We start from the raw sequence: 23272 nt of genomic DNA, 5'->3' as shown, positions 1-23272 counted from the left end.
GTTGACCTCTATTTTTCTCATATGGTGTCAAAGGGGAAAGGCTCTTTAATCCTGTCCTCTGTGTTTCCCCAGAACGTTTGACAGAATGAGCTCCATGCCTCCTGCACAGTTGTGAACTTCCTTGTCAAGGCCCAGGAGTCTAGCTCTCTTTGGTTTCACTTGGTAGGTGAAAACTCATGTGTTGAGCGAAGGCCTTTCTGGATCTATGATGACAACAGGTATCTGAGGAGGTTGACTGACTTGAACAGATGCGATCTGAGGTCCAGATATGAGGTCCTCGTGAGACCCATGAGGAGTTCAGAGCCTGCCTTGCACTCTTCCCTCTTCAGAGAGGATGAGAACTGTGCAGTATGGCATCAGATTCTGAGATTTTTCGAAAATGGCCTCATAACAATACCCATACTTGGTTTGATACAATCTTCATTGCTTTCTATTTTCAAAGAGATAGAAATGATTCCAAGTGATAGGGAGACAACCTTTACTATAGGAGTAGGCACATATATCAGGTAGAGATGACTGTAGGTGCAAATGACGTACTCAAAAAATATGTAAGAATTGATGAATTCAAACGTGCTGCTCATTCCTAGTCTCCGGCGATGTACCCTTGCACATATGTGGTAAAGTGTCAGGCTGGGAGGTTAGGGCTCATGCCAGTAGTCCCAAGAATATTGGAGGACAATGACTGCCCTCGCACTTTTCCCAAAGTTGTGTAAAGGCTGACGTATAACTAATAATTAAAGGATCATTCAATTTATATAGAGGGAAAATTGAAATGGTCTTTCCTGTTGGAGGCTGGGTAAATTCTAGATAATAATGGCTAGGTGAGAAACCAGGGCACCTGTTTGAGACATTCCCTAGTTTTATTGGTGTTCATCATTTATGTCTTAGCTGCCAAAATCTTCCAGAGCATGTTGTGTTTACCTATCTCTTTCTCGCATGGAAACCATCTCAGTTGATCCATCATGAGAAATGACAATTGGGCTTTGCTTTCTGTTACTTGTTGTTGTTGTTTTTCTTTTCCTCCTGGGTACATTCATCCTCTTATTGCCGCTCTCACACAGATGCAAATCATCTATTCTAACAAAATTTGCGTGTTACCCAAGATCTATGAAAACAACTATTCCTTTATGAAACAAGGAAAGATATTTCTAAAGAACATGTTGCTAGCTGGTAGACCCACAATCCTGATAATGGATCAGATGCGCTAACTCTTCAATGAAACAAGGAAGAACCACACACTGAATCTTCTTAACATCCTCATGATGAACACAATTAATTCAGAACTGACACACACATATATGTGTATATATATATATATATATATATATATATATATATATATATATATTACTACTAACAGACTTTTACGAAACTGTAGCATAGGACTCTTGGTAACACTTGCTGGATACACAATTTCTAAAGCCATGTTTGAAGCTTGAATATCCAATCAAGGACATCATGTAATCTCAGATGTGTAGTACAACATACTCGATAAAAAGCAACCCATGTGTATTTGACCACGGGCTAGTCAGTTAGTGTGTAGAAAACATCTTCTTTTCATCAGATTTAACCTGAAGCATGGTAGATGATTCCAACGCTCTTCCAAGTGGAAGACTTGAGTTTTTATGAATCGTGACATGGTAACATACATGTAGACAAAAAGGTACCTTTGGATTTCCCTCTCTTCCAAGATGAGGTTGCATGGCAGGGAAGAAATCTAAAGTCAATTATGGAACACTCTGTTGGATAAACAAGGAGAGAATTCCATGCACAGAGGACAAATTTCAATGACACCCTGAAATCTCAAAGATACCATTGGGCTTACTGACTTTCACCTCTGTGCAACTTGGTCGTTTTGACTTTGAGAAAGGAGGAGTTAAGAATGACCATACTGCAATGCTATACTCACTGCTTCTTCTTTGCTTTGTCCAACTTCCTCTCTGCCCACTGAGAGGCGTCCACACTGTGCCTGCTGGCACTGGCAAAGTTGCTCTCACAGACAGCTTCTAAGGAAGTCATCAGAAGAAGAGAAATCCTTGCCACAGTGGCTAAAATCTGAGGGGATTGGAAGGGAGGAAATGAATTCAATAGTTGGTTCTGGGAAAGACTGAAGTGCTGGCAGACTTGAAGGTCGGGACACTTTAGAAAGTCAAGGTTGCCTAGACGCATTTCATTTTCTGATAACCTTCATACTTATTATGTTGCAGGCTAAAACTTGGAGAGGTGCTTCCCTTCTGGCAGGACAGGTAAGTGACTCTGCTTCCCATTGTGTCTTTTGTTTGTAGACAGGCTGCATTCTCGCCTGACTAAATATTTACCTACTGTGTACCACAAGAGTTGAGATTTATTTAACACCCCTCTCATGGCTAAACAACCTAGGCTTCATCTTGCCTATTGATGGTGGAAGACTTGCTATGGCCCTGGCATTGTAGGGGACTTAGCTAGGTAGAGCAAACCCAAGCAAGTGACAAGGATACTAACTAATACCATTAGTATTTTGAGGTGCATTTGGAAAACCAACAGTTGGGTGAAGTTATTGGCATATTTGACTTTCTTTTGAAGCTACCATTGAAGCTTCCAATTCTAAATAATATATCCAGAAGTACTAAGAAAAGCCTTCTCCCAGCTCCGTCCCTTATCGACATTCAAGCTCAAAGAATTAAACTTTTATTTCTGCCCTGACAGGTATGGAACCCAAAGGAAGATGATAGGGTGTTAGGAGTCTAGACCCCTAGAGCACAGAACAATAACCCTACACATATTTCATCTATCATTGATCCTCTGGCGTGGATACTAAGAGAGCAACCCATGCGTTTTCACTTCCTTATAAGTAGCATGGAAACATGCAATCTTGCCCTCTAAAATTCAGGTGAATTGCCATAAAGTTTTCAAAAACCCAAACAGAGCTGACAATGAACCATATTTATTCTTTTTATAAATGATTATGGATTATGTTGAGCCAGAAATCTAGTTGTCCATTGTCAGAACAAAACAAAACAAAACTAAGAATATTTTTGGTATTAAATGCAATGCCTTCCTTCATCTTGGAACCTGGGTGGTGTTGAGTTCATTTGAAGAAACATGACATGAGAGGTGATAAGAAGAGAAGGTTCAGGAATCAGGCACACAGAACCCAACTCCTGTCCCTGTCAATGTCCTGTGGGATACCTGGTGATGTATATGGACCAAAATATAGCTTGGCCTGTGTGTTGCTTTTTGTTGTCCAAGGAAATATGGAAGGAGCTGGTGGTCATGCGACATACATCACAACATCCTCCAGAGCATTGACAATTGCAGGACAACTGGAAGGCTCAATATTGTGCACTGTAAGATGGAGAGGAACATACATGGAAGACAGGGAACCTGAGGAGGAAGTGTAAAGGCGGGTTAACATGACGAGCATAGAATCAAAACCGCAAATTAGGATGTTGAAAAATCTTATCTAGATAGGAAAAAAGTCATTTTGCTTTCTTGAATGTTTTCTCTATTCTTACCAAATCTTTGTTGTAAAGATTAAATACATAAATTCAAGGAACATTCACAGGTACCAGATTTGAGGCCAGTGACACCCACCAAAGGCAATGTGTTGACCTCTATTTTTCTCATATGGTGTCAAAGGGGAAAGGCTCTTTAATCCTGTCCTCTGTGTTTCCCCAGAACCTTTGACAGAATGAGCTACATGCCTCCTGCACAGTTTTGAACTTCCTTGTCAAGGCCCAGGAGTCTAGCTCTCTGGGATTTCACTTGGTAGGTGAAAACTCATGTGTTGAGCGAAGGCCTTTCTGGATCTATGATGACAACAGGTCTCTGAGGACGTTGACTGACTTGAACAGATGCGATCTGAGGTCCAGATATGAGGTCCTCGTGAGACCCATGAGGACTTCAGAGCCTGCCTTGCACTCTTCCCTCTTCAGAGAGGATGAGAACTGTGCAGTATGGCATCAGATTCTGAGATTTTTCGAAAAAGGCCTCATAACAATACCCATACTTGGTTTGATACACTCTTCATTGCTTTCTATTTTCAAAGAGATAGAAATGATTCCAAGTGATAGGGAGACAACCTTTACTATAGGAGTAGGCACATATATCAGGTAGAGATGACTGTAGGTGCAAATGACGTACTCAAAAAATATGTAAGAACTGATGAATTAGAACGTGCTGCTCATTCCTAGTCTCCGGCGATGTACCCTTGCACATATGTGGTAAAGTGTCAGGCTGGGAGGTTAGGGCTCATGCCAGTAGTCCCAAGAATATTGGAGGACAATGACTGCCCTCGCACTTTTCCCAAAGTTGTGTAAAGGCTGACGTATAACTAATAATTAAAGGATCATTCAATTTATATAGAGGGAAAATTGAAATGGTCTTTCCTGTTGGAGGCTGGGTAAATTCTAGATAATAATGGCTAGGTGAGAAACCAGGGCACCTGTTTGAGACATTCCCTAGTTTTATTGGTGTTCATCATTTATGTCTTAGCTGCCAAAATCTTCCAGAGCATGTTGTGTTTACCTATCTCTTTCTCGCATGGAAACCATCTCAGTTGATCCATCATGAGAAATGACAATTGGGCTTTGCTTTCTGTTACTTGTTGTTGTTGTTTTTCTTTTCCTCCTGGGTACATTCATCCTCTTATTGCCGCTCTCACACAGATGCAAATCATCTATTCTAACAAAATTTGCGTGTTACCCAAGATCTATGAAAACAACTATTCCTTTATGAAACAAGGAAAGATATTTCTAAAGAACATGTTGCTAGCTGGTAGACCCACAATCCTGATAATGGATCAGATGCGCTAACTCTTCAATGAAACAAGGAAGAACCACACACTGAATCTTCTTAACATCCTCATGATGAACACAATTAATTCAGAACTGACACACACATATATGTGTATATATATATATATATATATATATATATATATATATATATATTACTACTAACAGACTTTTACGAAACTGTAGCATAGGACTCTTGGTAACACTTGCTGGATACACAATTTCTAAAGCCATGTTTGAAGCTTGAATATCCAATCAAGGACATCATGTAATCTCAGATGTGTAGTACAACATACTCGATAAAAAGCAACCCATGTGTATTTGACCACGGGCTAGTCAGTTAGTGTGTAGAAAACATCTTCTTTTCATCAGATTTAACCTGAAGCATGGTAGATGATTCCAACGCTCTTCCAAGTGGAAGACTTGAGTTTTTATGAATCGTGACATGGTAACATACATGTAGACAAAAAGGTACCTTTGGATTTCCCTCTCTTCCAAGATGAGGTTGCATGGCAGGGAAGAAATCTAAAGTCAATTATGGAACACTCTGTTGGATAAACAAGGAGAGAATTCCATGCACAGAGGACAAATTTCAATGACACCCTGAAATCTCAAAGATACCATTGGGCTTACTGACTTTCACCTCTGTGCAACTTGGTCGTTTTGACTTTGAGAAAGGAGGAGTTAAGAATGACCATACTGCAATGCTATACTCACTGCTTCTTCTTTGCTTTGTCCAACTTCCTCTCTGCCCACTGAGAGGCGTCCACACTGTGCCTGCTGGCACTGGCAAAGTTGCTCTCACAGACAGCTTCTAAGGAAGTCATCAGAAGAAGAGAAATCCTTGCCACAGTGGCTAAAATCTGAGGGGATTGGAAGGGAGGAAATGAATTCAATAGTTGGTTCTGGGAAAGACTGAAGTGCTGGCAGACTTGAAGGTCGGGACACTTTAGAAAGTCAAGGTTGCCTAGACGCATTTCATTTTCTGATAACCTTCATACTTATTATGTTGCAGGCTAAAACTTGGAGAGGTGCTTCCCTTCTGGCAGGACAGGTAAGTGACTCTGCTTCCCATTGTGTCTTTTGTTTGTAGACAGGCTGCATTCTCGCCTGACTAAATATTTACCTACTGTGTACCACAAGAGTTGAGATTTATTTAACACCCCTCTCATGGCTAAACAACCTAGGCTTCATCTTGCCTATTGATGGTGGAAGACTTGCTATGGCCCTGGCATTGTAGGGGACTTAGCTAGGTAGAGCAAACCCAAGCAAGTGACAAGGATACTAACTAATACCATTAGTATTTTGAGGTGCATTTGGAAAACCAACAGTTGGGTGAAGTTATTGGCATATTTGACTTTCTTTTGAAGCTACCATTGAAGCTTCCAATTCTAAATAATATATCCAGAAGTACTAAGAAAAGCCTTCTCCCAGCTCCGTCCCTTATCGACATTCAAGCTCAAAGAATTAAACTTTTATTTCTGCCCTGACAGGTATGGAACCCAAAGGAAGATGATAGGGTGTTAGGAGTCTAGACCCCTAGAGCACAGAACAATAACCCTACACATATTTCATCTATCATTGATCCTCTGGCGTGGATACTAAGAGAGCAACCCATGCGTTTTCACTTCCTTATAAGTAGCATGGAAACATGCAATCTTGCCCTCTAAAATTCAGGTGAATTGCCATAAAGTTTTCAAAAACCCAAACAGAGCTGACAATGAACCATATTTATTCTTTTTATAAATGATTATGGATTATGTTGAGCCAGAAATCTAGTTGTCCATTGTCAGAACAAAACAAAACAAAACTAAGAATATTTTTGGTATTAAATGCAATGCCTTCCTTCATCTTGGAACCTGGGTGGTGTTGAGTTCATTTGAAGAAACATGACATGAGAGGTGATAAGAAGAGAAGGTTCAGGAATCAGGCACACAGAACCCAACTCCTGTCCCTGTCAATGTCCTGTGGGATACCTGGTGATGTATATGGACCAAAATATAGCTTGGCCTGTGTGTTGCTTTTTGTTGTCCAAGGAAATATGGAAGGAGCTGGTGGTCATGCGACATACATCACAACATCCTCCAGAGCATTGACAATTGCAGGACAACTGGAAGGCTCAATATTGTGCACTGTAAGATGGAGAGGAACATACATGGAAGACAGGGAACCTGAGGAGGAAGTGTAAAGGCGGGTTAACATGACGAGCATAGAATCAAAACCGCAAATTAGGATGTTGAAAAATCTTATCTAGATAGGAAAAAAGTCATTTTGCTTTCTTGAATGTTTTCTCTATTCTTACCAAATCTTTGTTGTAAAGATTAAATACATAAATTCAAGGAACATTCACAGGTACCAGATTTGAGGCCAGTGACACCCACCAAAGGCAATGTGTTGACCTCTATTTTTCTCATATGGTGTCAAAGGGGAAAGGCTCTTTAATCCTGTCCTCTGTGTTTCCCCAGAACCTTTGACAGAATGAGCTACATGCCTCCTGCACAGTTTTGAACTTCCTTGTCAAGGCCCAGGAGTCTAGCTCTCTGGGATTTCACTTGGTAGGTGAAAACTCATGTGTTGAGCGAAGGCCTTTCTGGATCTATGATGACAACAGGTCTCTGAGGACGTTGACTGACTTGAACAGATGCGATCTGAGGTCCAGATATGAGGTCCTCGTGAGACCCATGAGGACTTCAGAGCCTGCCTTGCACTCTTCCCTCTTCAGAGAGGATGAGAACTGTGCAGTATGGCATCAGATTCTGAGATTTTTCGAAAAAGGCCTCATAACAATACCCATACTTGGTTTGATACACTCTTCATTGCTTTCTATTTTCAAAGAGATAGAAATGATTCCAAGTGATAGGGAGACAACCTTTACTATAGGAGTAGGCACATATATCAGGTAGAGATGACTGTAGGTGCAAATGACGTACTCAAAAAATATGTAAGAACTGATGAATTAGAACGTGCTGCTCATTCCTAGTCTCCGGCGATGTACCCTTGCACATATGTGGTAAAGTGTCAGGCTGGGAGGTTAGGGCTCATGCCAGTAGTCCCAAGAATATTGGAGGACAATGACTGCCCTCGCACTTTTCCCAAAGTTGTGTAAAGGCTGACGTATAACTAATAATTAAAGGATCATTCAATGTATATAGAGGGAAAATTGAAATGGTCTTTCCTGTTGGAGGCTGGGTAAATTCTAGATAATAATGGCTAGGTGAGAAACCAGGGCACCTGTTTGAGACATTCCCTAGTTTTATTGGTGTTCATCATTTATGTCTTAGCTGCCAAAATCTTCCAGAGCATGTTGTGTTTACCTATCTCTTTCTCGCATGGAAACCATCTCAGTTGATCCATCATGAGAAATGACAATTGGGCTTTGCTTTCTGTTACTTGTTGTTGTTGTTTTTCTTTTCCTCCTGGGTACATTCATCCTCTTATTGCCGCTCTCACACAGATGCAAATCATCTATTCTAACAAAATTTGCGTGTTACCCAAGATCTATGAAAACAACTATTCCTTTATGAAACAAGGAAAGATATTTCTAAAGAACATGATGCTAGCTGGTAGACCCACAATCCTGATAATGGATCAGATGCGCTAACTCTTCAATGAAACAAGGAAGAACCACACACTGAATCTTCTTAACATCCTCATGATGAACACAATTAATTCAGAACTGACACACACATATATGTGTATATATATATATATATATATATATATATATATATTACTACTAACAGACTTTTACGAAACTGTAGCATAGGACTCTTGGTAACACTTGCTGGATACACAATTTCTAAAGCCATGTTTGAAGCTTGAATATCCAATCAAGGACATCATGTAATCTCAGATGTGTAGTACAACATACTCGATAAAAAGCAACCCATGTGTATTTGACCACGGGCTAGTCAGTTAGTGTGTAGAAAACATCTTCTTTTCATCAGATTTAACCTGAAGCATGGTAGATGATTCCAACGCTCTTCCAAGTGGAAGACTTGAGTTTTTATGAATCGTGACATGGTAACATACATGTAGACAAAAAGGTACCTTTGGATTCCCCTCTCTTCCAAGATGAGGTTGCATGGCAGGGAAGAAATCTAAAGTCAATTATGGAACACTCTGTTGGATAAACAAGGAGAGAATTCCATGCACAGAGGACAAATTTCAATGACACCCTGAAATCTCAAAGATACCATTGGGCTTACTGACTTTCACCTCTGTGCAACTTGGTCGTTTTGACTTTGAGAAAGGAGGAGTTAAGAATGACCATACTGCAATGCTATACTCACTGCTTCTTCTTTGCTTTGTCCAACTTCCTCTCTGCCCACTAAGAGGCGTACACAATGTGCCTGCTGGCACTGGCAAAGATGCTCTCACAGACAGCTTCTGAGGAAGTCATCAGAAGAAGAGAAATCCTTGCCACAGTGGCTAACATCTGAGGGGTTTGGAAGGGAGGAAATGAATTTAATAGTTGGTTCTGGGAAAGACTGAACTGCTGGCAGACTTGAAGGTCGGGACACTTTAGAAAGTCAAGGTTGCCTAGACGCATTTCCTTTTCTGATAACCTTCATACTTATTATGTTGCAGGCTAAAACTTGGAGAGGTGCTTCCCTTCTGGCAGGACAGGTAAGTGACGCTGCTTCCCATTGTGTCTTTTGTTTGTAGGCAGGCTGCATTCTCGCCTGACGAAATATTTACCTACTGTGTACCACAAGAGATGAGAATTATTTAACGTCCCTCTCATGGCTAAACAACCTAGGCTTCGTCTTGCCTCTTGATGGTGGAACACTTGCTATGGCCCTGGCACTGTAGGGGACTTAGCTAGGTAGTCCCAACCCAAGCAAGTGACAAGGATACTACCCAATACCATTAGTATTTTGAGGTGCATTTGGAAAACCAACAGTTGGGTGAAGTTATTGGCATATTTGACTTTCTTTTGAAGCTACCATTGAAGCTTCCAATTCTAAATAATATATCCAGAAGTACTAAGAAAAGCCTTCTCCCAGCTCCTTCCCTTATCGACATTCAAGCTCAAAGAATTAAACTCTTATTTCTGCCCTGACAGGTGTGGAACCCAAAGGAAGATGATAGGGTGTTAGGAGTCTAGACCCCTAGAGCACAGAACAATAACCCTCACAAATTTCATCTATCCTTGATCCTCTGGCGTGGATACTAAGAGAGCCACCCATGCGTTTTCACTTCCTTGTAAGTAGCATGGAAACATGCAATCTTGCCCTCTAAAATTCAGGTGAATTGCCATAAATTTTTCAAAAACTCAAACAGAGCTGACAATGAACCATATTTATTCTTTTTATAAATGATTATGGATTATGTTGAGCCAGAAATCTAGTTGTCCATTGTCAGAACAAAACAAAACAAAACTAAGAATATTTTTGGTATTAAATGCAATGCCTTCCTTCATCTTGGAAACTGGGTGGTGTTGAGTTCATTTGAAGAAACATGACATGAGAGGTGATAAGAAGAGAAGGTTCAGGAATCAGGCACACAGAACCCAACTCCTGTCCCTGTCAATGTCCTGTGGGATACCTGGTGATGTATATGGACCAAAATGTAGCTTGGCCTGTTTGTTGCTTTTTGTTGTCCAAGGAAATATGGAAGGAGCTGGTGGTCATGCGACATACATCACAAAATCCTCCAGAGCATTGACAATTCCAGGACAACTGGAAGGCTCAATACTGGACACTGTAAGATGGAGAGGAACATACATGGAAGACAGGGAACAGGAGGAGGAAGTGTAAAGGCGGGTTAACATGACGAGCATAGAATCAAAACCGCAAATTAGGATGTTGAAAAAATCTTATCTAGATAGGAAAAAAAGTCATTTTGCTTTCTTGAATGTTTTCTCTCTTCTTACCTAATCTTTGTTGTAAAGATTAAATACATAAGTTCAGGGAACATTCACAGGTACCCGATTTGGGGCCAGTGACACCCACCAAAGGCAATGTGTTGACCTCTATTTTTCTCATATGGTGTCAAAGGGGAAAGGCTCTTTAATCCTGTCCTCTGTGTTTCCCCAGAACCTTTGACAGAATGAGCTACATGCCTCCTGCACAGTTTTGAACTTCCTTGTCAAGGCCCAGGAGTCTAGCTCTCTGGGGTTTCACTTGGTAGGTGAAAACTCATGTGTTGAGCGAAGGCCTTTCTGGATCTATGATGACAACAGGTCTCTGAGGACGTTGACTGACTTGAACAGATGCGATCTGAGGTCCAGATATGAGGTCCTCGTGAGAACCATGAGGATTTCAGAGCCTGCTTTGCACTCTTCCCTCTTCAGAGAGGATGAGAACTGTGCAGTATGGCATCAGATTCTGAGATTTTTCGAAAAAGGCCTCATAACAGTACCCATACTTGGTTTGATACAATCTTCATTGCTTTCTATTTTCAAAGAGATAGAAATGATTCCAAGTGATAGGGAGACAACCTTTACTATAGGAGTAGGCACATATATCAGGTAGAGATGACTGTAGGTGCAAATGACGTACTCAAAAAATATGTAAGAACTGATGAATTCGAACGTGCTACTCATTCCTCGTCTCCGGCGATGTACCCTTGCACATATGTGGTAAAGTGTCTGAGGGGAGGTTAGGGCTCATGCCAGTAGTCCCAAGAATATTGGAGGACAAGGACTGCCCTCGCACTTTACCCAAAGTTGTGTAAAGGCTGACGTATAACTAATAATTAAAGGATCATTCAATTTATATAGAGGGAAAATTGAAATGGTCTTTCCTGCTGGAGGCTGGGTAAATTCTAGATAATAATGGCTAGGTGAGAAGCCAGGGCACCTGTTGGAGACATTCCCTAGTTTTATTGGTGTTCATCATTTATGTCTTAGCTGCCAAAATCTTCCAGAGCATGTTGTGTTTACCTATCTCTCTCTCGCATGGAAACCATCTCAGTTGATCCATCATGAGAAATGACAATTGGGCTTTGCTTTCTGTTATTTGTTGTTGTTGTATCTGTTTTCCTCCTGGGTACATTCATCCTCTGATATCCGCTCTCACACAGATGCAAATCATCTATTCTAACAAAATTTGCGAGTTACCCAAGATCTATGAAATCAACTATTCCTTTATGAAACAAGGAAAGATATTTCTAAAGAACATGTTGCTAGCTGGTAGACCCACAGTCCTGATAATGCATCAGATGCGCTAACTCTTCAATGAAACAAGAAAGAACCACACACTGAATCTTCTTAACATCCTCATGATGAACACAATTAATTCAGAACTGACACACACATATATGTATATATATATATATCTTACTACTAACAGACTTTTACGAAGCTGGAGCATAGGACTCTTGGTAACACTTGCTGGATACACAATTTCTAAAGCCATGGTTGAAGCTTGAATATCCAATCAAGGACATCATGTAATCTCAGATGTGTAGTACAACATACTCAATAAAAAGCAACCCAGTGTATTTGACCACGGGCTAGTCAGTTAGTGCGTAGAAAACATCTTCTTTTCATCAGATTTAACCTGAAGCATGGTAGATGATTCCAATGCTCTTCCAAGTTTAAGACTTGAGTTCCATGAATCGAGACATGGTAACATACATGTAGACAAAAAGGTACCTTTGGATTCCCCTCTCTTCCAAGATGAGGTTGCATGGCAGGGAAGAAATCTAAAGTCAATTATGGAACACTCTGTTGGATAAACAAGGAGAGAATTCCATGCACAGAGGACAAATTTCAATGACATCCTGAAATCTCAAAGATACCATTGGGCTTACTGACTTTCACCTCTGTGCAACTTGGTCGTTTTGACTTTGAGAAAGGAGGAGTTAAGAATGACCATACTGCAATGCTATACGCACTGCTTCTTCTTTGCTTTGTCCAACTTCCTCGCTGCCCACTGAGAGGCGTACACAATGTGCCTGTTGGCACTGGCAAAGATGCTCTCACAGACAGCTTCTGAGGAAGTCATCAGAAGAGGAGAAATCCTTGCCACAGTGGCTAAAATCTGAGGGGATTGGAAGGGAGGAAATGAATTCAATAGTTGGTTCTGGGAAAGACTGAACTGCTGGCAGACTTGAAGGTCGGGACACTTTAGAAAGTCAAGGTTGCCTAGACGCATTTCCTTTTCTGATAACCTTCATACTTATTATGTTGCAGGCTAAAACTTGGAGAGGTGCTTCCCTTCTGGCAGGACAGGTAAGTGACGCTGCTTCCCATTGTGTCTTTTGTTTGTAGGCAGGCTGCATTCTCGCCTGACTAAATATTTACCTACTGTGTACCACAAGAGATGAGAATTATTTAACGTCCCTCTCATGGCTAAACAACCTAGGCTTCATCTTGCCTCTTGATGGTGGAACACTTGCTATGGCCCTGGCATTGTAGGGGACTTAGCTAGGTAGTCCCAACCCAAGCAAGTGACAAGGATACTACCTAATACCATTAGTATTTTGAGGTGGATTTGGAAAACCAACAGTTGGGTGAAGTTATTGGCATATTTGTCTTTCTTTTGAAGCTACCATTGAAGCTTCCAATTCTAAATAATATATCCAGAAGTACTAAGAAAAGCCTTCTCCCAGCTCCTTCCCTTATCGACATTCAAGCTCAAAGAATTAAACTCTTATTTCTGCCCTGACAGGTGTGGAACCCAAAGGACGATGATAAGGTGTTAGGAGTCTAGACCCCTAGAGCACAGAACAATAACCATCACAAATTTCATCTATCCTTGATCCTCTGGCGTGGATATTAAGAGAGCCACCCATGCGTTTTCACTTCCTTGTAAGTAGCATGGAAACATGCAATCTTGCCCTCTAAAATTCAGGTGAATTGCCATAAATTTTTCAAAAACTCAAACAGAGCTGTCAATGAACCATATTTATTCTTTTTATAAATGATTATGGATTATGTTGAGCCAGAAATCTAGTTGTCCATTGTCAGAACAAAACAAAACAAAACTAAAAATATTTTTGGTATTAAATGCAATGCCTTCCTTCATCTTGGAAACTGGGTGGTGTTGAGTTCATTTGAAGAAACATGACATGAGAGGTGATAAGAAGAGAAGGTTCAGGAATCAGGCACACAGAACCCAACTCCTGTCCCTGTCAATGTCCTGTGGGATACCTGGTGATGTATATGGACCAAAATGTAGCTTGGCCTGTGTGTTGCTTTTTGTTGTCCAAGGAAATATGGAAGGAGCTGGTGGTCATGCGACATACATCACAAAATCCTCCAAAGCATTGACAATTCCAGGACAACTGGAAGGCTCAATACTGTGCACTGTAAGATGGAGAGGAACATACATGGAAGACAGGGAACAGGAGGAGGAAGTGTAAAGGCGGGTTAACATGAAGAGCATAGAATCAAAACCGCAAATTAGGATGTTGAAAAAATCTTATCTAGATAGGAAAAAAAGTCATTTTGCTTTCTTGAATGTTTTCTCTATTCTTACCAAAACTTTGTTGTAAAGATTAAATACATAATTTCAGGGAACATTCACAGGTACCCGATTTGGGGCCAGTGACACCCACCAAAGTCAATGTGTTGACCTCTATTTTTCTCCTATGGTGTCAAAGGGGAAAGGCTCTTTAATCCTGTCCTCTGTGTTTCCCCAGAACCTTTGACAGAATGAGCTACATGCCTCCTGCACAGTTTTGAACTTCCTTGTCAAGGCCCAGGAGTCTAGCTCTCTGGGGTTTCACTTGGTAGGTGAAAACTCATGTGTTGAGCGAAGGCCTTTCTGGATCTATGATGACAACAGGTTTCTGAGGACGTTGACTGACTTGAACAGATGCGATCTGAGGTCCAGATATGAGGTCCTCGTGAAACCTATGAAGATTTCAGAGCCTGCCTTGCACTCTTCCCTCTTCAGAGAGGATGAGAACTGTGCAGTATGGCATCAGATTCTGAGATTTTTCGAAAAAGGCTTCATAACAGTACCATACTTGGTTTGATACAATCTTCATTTCTTTCTATTTTCAAAGAGATAGAAATGATTCCAAGTGATAGGGAGACAACATTACTATAGGAGTAGGCACATATATCAGGTAGAGATGACTGTAGGTGCAATTGACGTGCTCAATAAATATGTAAGAACTGATGAATTATATGTAAGAACGTGCTGATCATTCCTAGTCTCCGGCGATGTACCCTTGCACATATGTGGTAAAGTGTCAGGAGGGGAGGTTAGGGCTCATGGCAGTAGTCCCAAGAATATTGGAGGACAATGACTGCCCTCGCACTTTACCCAAAGTTGTGTAAAGGCTGACGTATAACTAATAATTAAAGGATCATTCAATTTATATAGAGGGAAAATTGAAATGGTCTTTCCTGCTGGAGGCTGGGTAAATTCTAGATAATAATGGCAAGGTGAGAAGCCACGGCACCTGTTTGAGACATTCCCTAGTTTTATTGGTGTTCATCATTTATGTCTTAGCTGCCAAAATCTTCCAGAGCATGTTGTGTTTACCTATCTCTCTCTAGCATGGAAACCATCTCAGTTGATCCATCATGAGAAATGACAATTGGGCTTTGCTTTCTGTTATTTGTTGTTGTTGTTTCTGTTTTCCTCCTGGGTACATTCATCCTCTGATTGCCGCTCTCACACAGATGCAAATCATCTATTCTAACAAAATTTGTGTGTTACCCAAGATCTATGAAAACAACTATTCCTTTATGAAACAAGGAAAGATATTTCTAAAGAACATGTTGCTAGCTGGTAGACCCACAATCCTGAAAATGGATCAGAAGCGCTAACTCTCCAATGAAACAAGAAAGAACCACACACTGAATCTTCTTAACATCCTCATGATGAACACAATTAATTCAGAACTGACACACACATATATGTATATATATATATATCTTACTACTAACAGAATTTTACGAAGCTGGAGCATAGGACTCTTGGTAACACTTGCTGGATACACAATTTCTAAAGCCATGGTTGAAGCTTGAATATCCAATCAGGGACATCATGTAATCTCAGATGTGTAGTACAACATACTCGATAAAAAGCAACCCAGTGTATTTGACCACGGGCTAGTCAGTTAGTGCGTAGAAAACATCTTCTTTTCATCAGATTTAACCTGAAGCATGGTAGATGATTCCAACGCTCTTCCAAGTGGAAGACTTGAGTTCCATGAATCGAGACATGGTAACATACATGTAGACAAAAAGGTACTTTTGGATTCCCCTCTCTTCCAAGATGAGGTTGCATGGCAGGAAAGAAATCTAAAGTCAATTATGGAACACTCTGTTGGATAAACAAGGAGAGAATTCCATGCACAGAGGACAAATTTCAATGACATCCTGAAATCTCAAAGATACCATTGGGCTTACTGACTTTCACATCTGTGCAACTTGGTCGTTTTGACTTTGAGAAAGGAGGAGTTAAGAATGACCATACTGCAATTCTACTCGCTGCTTCTTCTTTGCTTTGTCCAACTTCCTCGCTGCCCACTGAGAGGCGTCCACACTGTGCCTGCTGGCACTGGCAAAGATGCTCTCACAGACAGCTTCTGAGGAAGTCATCAGAAGAATTGAAATCCTTGCCACAGTGGCTAAAATCTGAGGGGATTGGAAGGGAGGAAATGAATTCAATAGTTGGTTCTGGGAAAGACTGAACTGCTGGCAGACTTGAAGGTCGGGAAACTTTAGAAAGTCAAGGTTGCCTAGATGCATTTCCTTTTCTGATAACCTTCATACTTATTATATTGCAGGCTAAAACTTGGAGAGGTGCTTCCCTTCTGGCAGGACAGGTAAGTGACGCTGCTTCCCATTGTGTCTTTTGTTTGTAGGCAGGCTGCATTCTCGCCTGAAGAAATATTTACCTACTGTGTACCACAAGAGATGAGAATTATTTAACGTCCCTCTCATGGTTAAACAACCTAGGCTTCGTCTTGACTCTTGATGGTGGAACACTTGCTATGGCCCTGGCATTGTAGGGGACTTAGCTAGGTAGTCCCAACCCAAGCAAGTGACAAGGATACTACCTAATACCATTAGTATTTTGAGGTGCATTTGGAAAACCAACAGTTGGGTGAAGTTATTGGCATATTTGACTTTGTTTTGAAGCTACCATTGAAGCTTCCAATTCTAAATAATATATCCAGAAGTACTAAGAAAAGCCTTCACCCAGCTCCTTCCCTTATCGACATTCAACCTCAAAGAATTAAACTCTTATTTCTGCCCTCACAGGTGTGGAACCCAAAAGAAGATGATAGGGTGTTAGGAGTCTAGACCCCTAGAGCACAGAACAATAACCCTCACAAATTTCATCTATCCTTGATCCTCTGGCGTGGATACTAAGAGAGCCACCCATGCGTTTTCACTTCCTTGTAAGTAGCATGGAAACATGCAATCTTGCCCTCTAAATTTCAGGTGAATTGCCATAAAGTTTTCGAAAACCCAAACAGAGCTGACAATGAACCATATTTATTCTTTTTATAAATGATTATGGATTATGTTGAGCCAGAAATCTAGTTGTCCATTGTCAGAACAAAACAAAACAAACTAGAGAATATTTTTGGTATTAATTGCAATGCCTTCCTTCATCTTGGAAACTGGGTGGTGTTGAGTTCATTTGAAGAAACATGACATGAGAGGTGATACGAAGAGAAGGTTCAGGAATCAGGCACACAGAACCCAACTCCTGTCCCTGTCAATGTCCTCTGGGATACCTGGTGATGTATATGGACCAAAATGAAGCTTGGCCTGTGTGTTGCTTTTTGTTGTCCAAGAAAATATGGAAGGAGCTGGTGGTCATGCGACATACATCACAAAATCCTCCAGAGCATTGACAATTCCAGGACAACTTGAAGGTCAATACTGGGCACTGTAAGATGGAGAGGAACATACATGGAAGACAGGGAACAGGAGGAGGAAGTGTAAAGGCGGGTTAACATGAAGAGCATAGAATCAAAACCGCAAATTAGGATGTTGAAAAAATCTTATCTAGATAGGAAAAAAAGTCATTTTGCTTTCTTGAATGTTTTCTCTATTCTTACCAAATCTTTCTTGTAAAGATTAAATACATAAGTTCAGGGAAAATTCACAAGTGCCCGATTTGGGGCCAGTGACACCCACCAAAGGCAATGTGTTGACCTTTTTTTTCTTATATGGTGTCAAAGGGGAAAGGCTCTTTAATCCTGTCCTCTGTGTTTCCCCAGAACCTTTGACAGAATGAGCTACATGCCTCCTGAACTTCCTTGTCAAGGCCCAGGAGACTAGCTCTCTGGGGTTTCCCTTGGTAGGTGAAAACTCATGTGTTGAGCGAAGGCCTTTCTGGATCTATGATGACAACAGGTCTCTGAGGACGTTGACTGACTTGAACAGATGCGATCTGAGGTCCAGATATGAGGTCCTCGTGAGACCCATGAGGATTTCAGAGCCTGCCGTGCAATCTTCCCTCTTCAGAGAGGATGAGAACTGTGCAGTATGGCATCAGATTCTGAGATTTTTCGAAAAAGGCCTCATAACAGTACCCATACTTGGTTTGATACAATCTTCATTGCTTTCTATTTTCAAAGAGATAGAAATGATTCCAAGTGATAGGGAGACAACCTTCACTATAGGAGTAGGCACATATATCAGGTAGAGATGACTGTAGGTGCAAATGACGTACTCAAAAAATATGTAAGAACTGATGAATTCGAACGTGCTGCTCATTCCTAGTCTCCGGCGATGTACCCTTGCACATATGTGGTAAAGTGTCAGGAGGGGAGGTTAGGGCTCATGCCAGTAGTCCCAAGAATATTGGAGGACAAGGACTGCCCTCGCACTTTACCCAAAGTTGTGTAAAGGCTGACGTATAACTAATAATTAAAGGATCATTCAATTTATATAGAGGGAAAATTGAAATGGTCTTTCCTGTTGGAGGCTGGGTAAATTCTAGATAATAATGGCTAGGTGAGAAGCCAGGGCACCTGTTGGAGACATTCCCTAGTTTTATTGGTGTTCATCATTTATGTCTTAGCTGGCAAAATCTTCCAGAGCATGTTGTGTTTACCTATCTCTCTCTCACATGGAAACCATCTCAGTTGATCCATCATGAGAAATGACAATTGGGCTTTGCTTTCTGTTATTTGTTGTTATTGTTTCTGTTTTCCTCCTGGGTACATTCATCCTCTGATTGCCGCTCTCACACAGATGCAAATCATCTATTCTAACAAAATTTGCGTGTTACCCAAGATCTATGAAAACAACTATTCCTTTATGAAACAAAGAAAGATATTTCTAAAGAACATGTTGCTAGCTGGTAGACCCAAAATCCTGATAATGGATCAGATGCGCTAACTCTTCAATGAAACAAGAAAGAACCACATACTGAATCTTCTTAACATCCTCATGATGAACACAATTAATTCAGAACTGACACACACATATATGTATATATATATATATCTTAATACTAACAGACTTTTACGAAGCTGTAGCATAGGACTCTTGGTAACACTTGCTGGATACACAATTTCTAAAGCCATGGTTGAAGCTTGAATATCCAATCAAGGACATCATGTAATCTCAGATGTGTAGTGCAACATACTCGATAAAAAGCAACCCAGTGTATTTGACCACGGGCTAGTCAGTTAGTGCATAGAAAACATCTTCTTTTCATCAGATTTAACCTGAAGCATGGTAGATGATTCCAACGCTCTTCCAAGTGGAAGACTTGAGTTCCATGAATCGAGACATGGTAACATACATATAGACAAAAAGGTACCTTTGGATTCCCCTCTTTTCCAAGATGAGGTTGCATGGCAGGGAAGAAATCTAAAGTCAATTATGGAACACTCTGTTGGATAAACAAGGAGAGAATTCCATGCACAGAGGACAAATTTCAATGACATCCTGAAATCTCAAAGATACCATTGGGCTTACCTACTTTCACCTCTTTGCAACTTGGTCGTTTTGACATTGAGAAAGGAGGAGTTGAGAATGACCATACTGCAATGCTATATGCACTGCTTCTTCTTTGCTTTGTCCAACTTCCTCGCTGCCCACTGAAGGGCGTCCACACTGTGCCTGCTGGCACTGGCAAAGATGCTCTCACAGACAGCTTCTGAGGAAGTCATCAGAAGAAGAGAAATCCTTGCCACAGTGGCTAAAATCTGAGGGGATTGGAAGGGAGGAAATGAATTCAATAGTTGGTTCTGGGAAAGACTGAACTGCTGGCAGACTTGAAGGTCGGGAAACTTTAGAAAGTCAAGGTTGCCTAGATGCATTTCCTTTTCTGATAACCTTCATACTTATTATATTGCAGGCTAAAACTTGGAGAGGTGCTTCCCTTCTGGCAGGACAGGTAAGTGACGCTGCTTCCCATTGTGTCTTTTGTTTGTAGGCAGGCTGCATTCTCGCCTGACGAAATATTTACCTACTGTGTACCACAAGAGATGAGAATTATTTAACGTCCCTCTCATGGTTAAACAACCTAGGCTTCGTCTTGACTCTTGATGGTGGAACACTTGCTATGGCCCTGGCATTGTAGGGGACTTAGCTAGGTAGTCCCAACCCAAGCAAGTGACAAGGATACTACCTAATACCATTAGTATTTTGAGGTGCATTTGGAAAACCAACAGTTGGGTGAAGTTATTGGCATATTTGACTTTGTTTTGAAGCTACCATTGAAGCTTCCAATTCTAAATAATATATCCAGAAGTACTAAGAAAAGCCTTCACCCAGCTCCTTCCCTTATCGACATTCAACCTCAAAGAATTAAACTCTTATTTCTGCCCTCACAGGTGTGGAACCCAAAAGAAGATGATAGGGTGTTAGGAGTCTAGACCCCTAGAGCACAGAACAATAACCCTCACAAATTTCATCTATCCTTGATCCTCTGGCGTGGATACTAAGAGAGCCACCCATGCGTTTTCACTTCCTTGTAAGTAGCATGGAAACATGCAATCTTGCCCTCTAAATTTCAGGTGAATTGCCATAAAGTTTTCGAAAACCCAAACAGAGCTGACAATGAACCATATTTATTCTTTTTATAAATGATTATGGATTATGTTGAGCCAGAAATCTAGTTGTCCATTGTCAGAACAAAACAAAACAAACTAGAGAATATTTTTGGTATTAATTGCAATGCCTTCCTTCATCTTGGAAACTGGGTGGTGTTGAGTTCATTTGAAGAAACATGACATGAGAGGTGATACGAAGAGAAGGTTCAGGAATCAGGCACACAGAACCCAACTCCTGTCCCTGTCAATGTCCTCTGGGATACCTGGTGATGTATATGGACCAAAATGAAGCTTGGCCTGTGTGTTGCTTTTTGTTGTCCAAGAAAATATGGAAGGAGCTGGTGGTCATGCGACATACATCACAAAATCCTCCAGAGCATTGACAATTCCAGGACAACTTGAAGGTCAATACTGGGCACTGTAAGATGGAGAGGAACATACATGGAAGACAGGGAACAGGAGGAGGAAGTGTAAAGGCGGGTTAACATGAAGAGCATAGAATCAAAACCGCAAATTAGGATGTTGAAAAAATCTTATCTAGATAGGAAAAAAAGTCATTTTGCTTTCTTGAATGTTTTCTCTATTCTTACCAAATCTTTGTTGTAAAGATTAAATACATAAGTTCAGGGAAAATTCACAAGTGCCCGATTTGGGGCCAGTGACACCCACCAAAGGCAATGTGTTGACCTTTTTTTTCTTATATGGTGTCAAAGGGGAAAGGCTCTTTAATCCTGTCCTCTGTGTTTCCCCAGAACCTTTGACAGAATGAGCTACATGCCTCCTGAACTTCCTTGTCAAGGCCCAGGAGACTAGCTCTCTGGGGTTTCCCTTGGTAGGTGAAAACTCATGTGTTGAGCGAAGGCCTTTCTGGATCTATGATGACAACAGGTCTCTGAGGACGTTGACTGACTTGAACAGATGCGATCTGAGGTCCAGATATGAGGTCCTCCTGAGACCCATGAGGATTTCAGAGCCTGCCGTGCAATCTTCCCTCTTCAGAGAGGATGAGAACTGTGCAGTATGGCATCAGATTCTGAGATTTTTCGAAAAAGGCCTCATAACAGTACCCATACTTGGTTTGATACAATCTTCATTGCTTTCTATTTTCAAAGAGATAGAAATGATTCCAAGTGATAGGGAGACAACCTTCACTATAGGAGTAGGCACATATATCAGGTAGAGATGACTGTAGGTGCAAATGACGTACTCAAAAAATATGTAAGAACTGATGAATTCGAACGTGCTGCTCATTCCTAGTCTCCGGCGATGTACCCTTGCACATATGTGGTAAAGTGTCAGGAGGGGAGGTTAGGGCTCATGCCAGTAGTCCCAAGAATATTGGAGGACAAGGACTGCCCTCGCACTTTACCCAAAGTTGTGTAAAGGCTGACGTATAACTAATAATTAAAGGATCATTCAATTTATATAGAGGGAAAATTGAAATGGTCTTTCCTGTTGGAGGCTGGGTAAATTCTAGATAATAATGGCTAGGTGAGAAGCCAGGGCACCTGTTGGAGACATTCCCTAGTTTTATTGGTGTTCATCATTTATGTCTTAGCTGGCAAAATCTTCCAGAGCATGTTGTGTTTACCTATCTCTCTCACACATGGAAACCATCTCAGTTGATCCATCATGAGAAATGACAATTGGGCTTTGCTTTCTGTTATTTGTTGTTGTTGTTTCTGTTTTCCTCCTGGGTACATTCATCCTCTGATTGCCGCTCTCACACAGATGCAAATCATCTATTCTAACAAAATTTGCGTGTTACCCAAGATCTATGAAAACAACTATTCCTTTATGAAACAAGGAAAGATATTTCTAAAGAACATGTTGCTAGCTGGTAGACCCAAAATCCTGATAATGGATCAGATGCGCTAACTCTTCAATGAAACAAGAAAGAACCACATACTGAATCTTCTTAACATCCTCATGATGAACACAATTAATTCAGAACTGACACACACATATATGTATATATATATATATATATATATATATATATATATCTTAATACTAACAGACTTTTACGAAGCTGTAGCATAGGACTCTTGGTAACACTTGCTGGATACACAATTTCTAAAGCCATGGTTGAAGCTTGAATATCCAATCAAGGACATCATGTAATCTCAGATGTGTAGTGCAACATACTCGATAAAAAGCAACCCAGTGTATTTGACCACGGGCTAGTCAGTTAGTGCGTAGAAAACATCTTCTTTTCATCAGATTTAACCTGAAGCATGGTAGATGATTCCAACGCTCTTCCAAGTGGAAGACTTGAGTTCCATGAATCGAGACATGGTAACATACATATAGACAAAAAGGTACCTTTGGATTCCCCTCTTTTCCAAGATGAGGTTGCATGGCAGGGAAGAAATCTAAAGTCAATTATGGAACACTCTGTTGGATAAACAAGGAGAGAATTCCATGCACAGAGGACAAATTTCAATGACATCCTGAAATCTCAAAGATACCATTGGGCTTACCTACTTTCACCTCTTTGCAACTTGGTCGTTTTGACTTTGAGAAAGGAGGAGTTAAGAATGACCATACTGCAATGC

At 40.8% G+C, this 23272-nt stretch overlaps 7 non-coding genes across 7 annotated transcripts; all 7 read left to right on the top strand.

The window, feature by feature from the left end:
- Positions 1–199: 199 nt before the first annotated feature.
- Positions 200–264, top strand: LOC132647786 (small nucleolar RNA SNORD109A). The gene has a single exon (XR_009586129.1). It is a non-coding gene; the product is annotated as a small nucleolar RNA SNORD109A (small nucleolar RNA).
- Positions 265–3784: 3520 nt separating this feature from the next.
- Positions 3785–3849, top strand: LOC132647823 (small nucleolar RNA SNORD109A). Its single transcript, XR_009586164.1, has one exon. It is a non-coding gene; the product is annotated as a small nucleolar RNA SNORD109A (small nucleolar RNA).
- A 3518-nt stretch (positions 3850–7367) lies between these two features.
- On the top strand, positions 7368–7432 carry LOC132647821 (small nucleolar RNA SNORD109A). Its single transcript, XR_009586162.1, has one exon. It is a non-coding gene; the product is annotated as a small nucleolar RNA SNORD109A (small nucleolar RNA).
- A 3511-nt stretch (positions 7433–10943) lies between these two features.
- LOC132647820 (small nucleolar RNA SNORD109A) lies at positions 10944–11008 on the top strand. Its single transcript, XR_009586161.1, has one exon. It is a non-coding gene; the product is annotated as a small nucleolar RNA SNORD109A (small nucleolar RNA).
- A 3488-nt stretch (positions 11009–14496) lies between these two features.
- LOC132647780 (small nucleolar RNA SNORD109A) lies at positions 14497–14561 on the top strand. Its single transcript, XR_009586124.1, has one exon. It is a non-coding gene; the product is annotated as a small nucleolar RNA SNORD109A (small nucleolar RNA).
- Positions 14562–18041: 3480 nt separating this feature from the next.
- LOC132647819 (small nucleolar RNA SNORD109A) lies at positions 18042–18106 on the top strand. The gene has a single exon (XR_009586160.1). It is a non-coding gene; the product is annotated as a small nucleolar RNA SNORD109A (small nucleolar RNA).
- A 3477-nt stretch (positions 18107–21583) lies between these two features.
- LOC132647818 (small nucleolar RNA SNORD109A) lies at positions 21584–21648 on the top strand. Its single transcript, XR_009586159.1, has one exon. It is a non-coding gene; the product is annotated as a small nucleolar RNA SNORD109A (small nucleolar RNA).
- The last annotated feature ends 1624 nt before the right edge of the window (positions 21649–23272 follow it).

This window comes from Meriones unguiculatus, chromosome 14, assembly GCF_030254825.1.
Source record: "Meriones unguiculatus strain TT.TT164.6M chromosome 14, Bangor_MerUng_6.1, whole genome shotgun sequence".
In the NCBI taxonomy this organism is placed as follows: domain Eukaryota; kingdom Metazoa; phylum Chordata; class Mammalia; order Rodentia; family Muridae; genus Meriones; species Meriones unguiculatus.
Note: the sequence above shows the minus strand (reverse complement) of the source record. Positions and strands in the feature narration are given on the sequence as shown.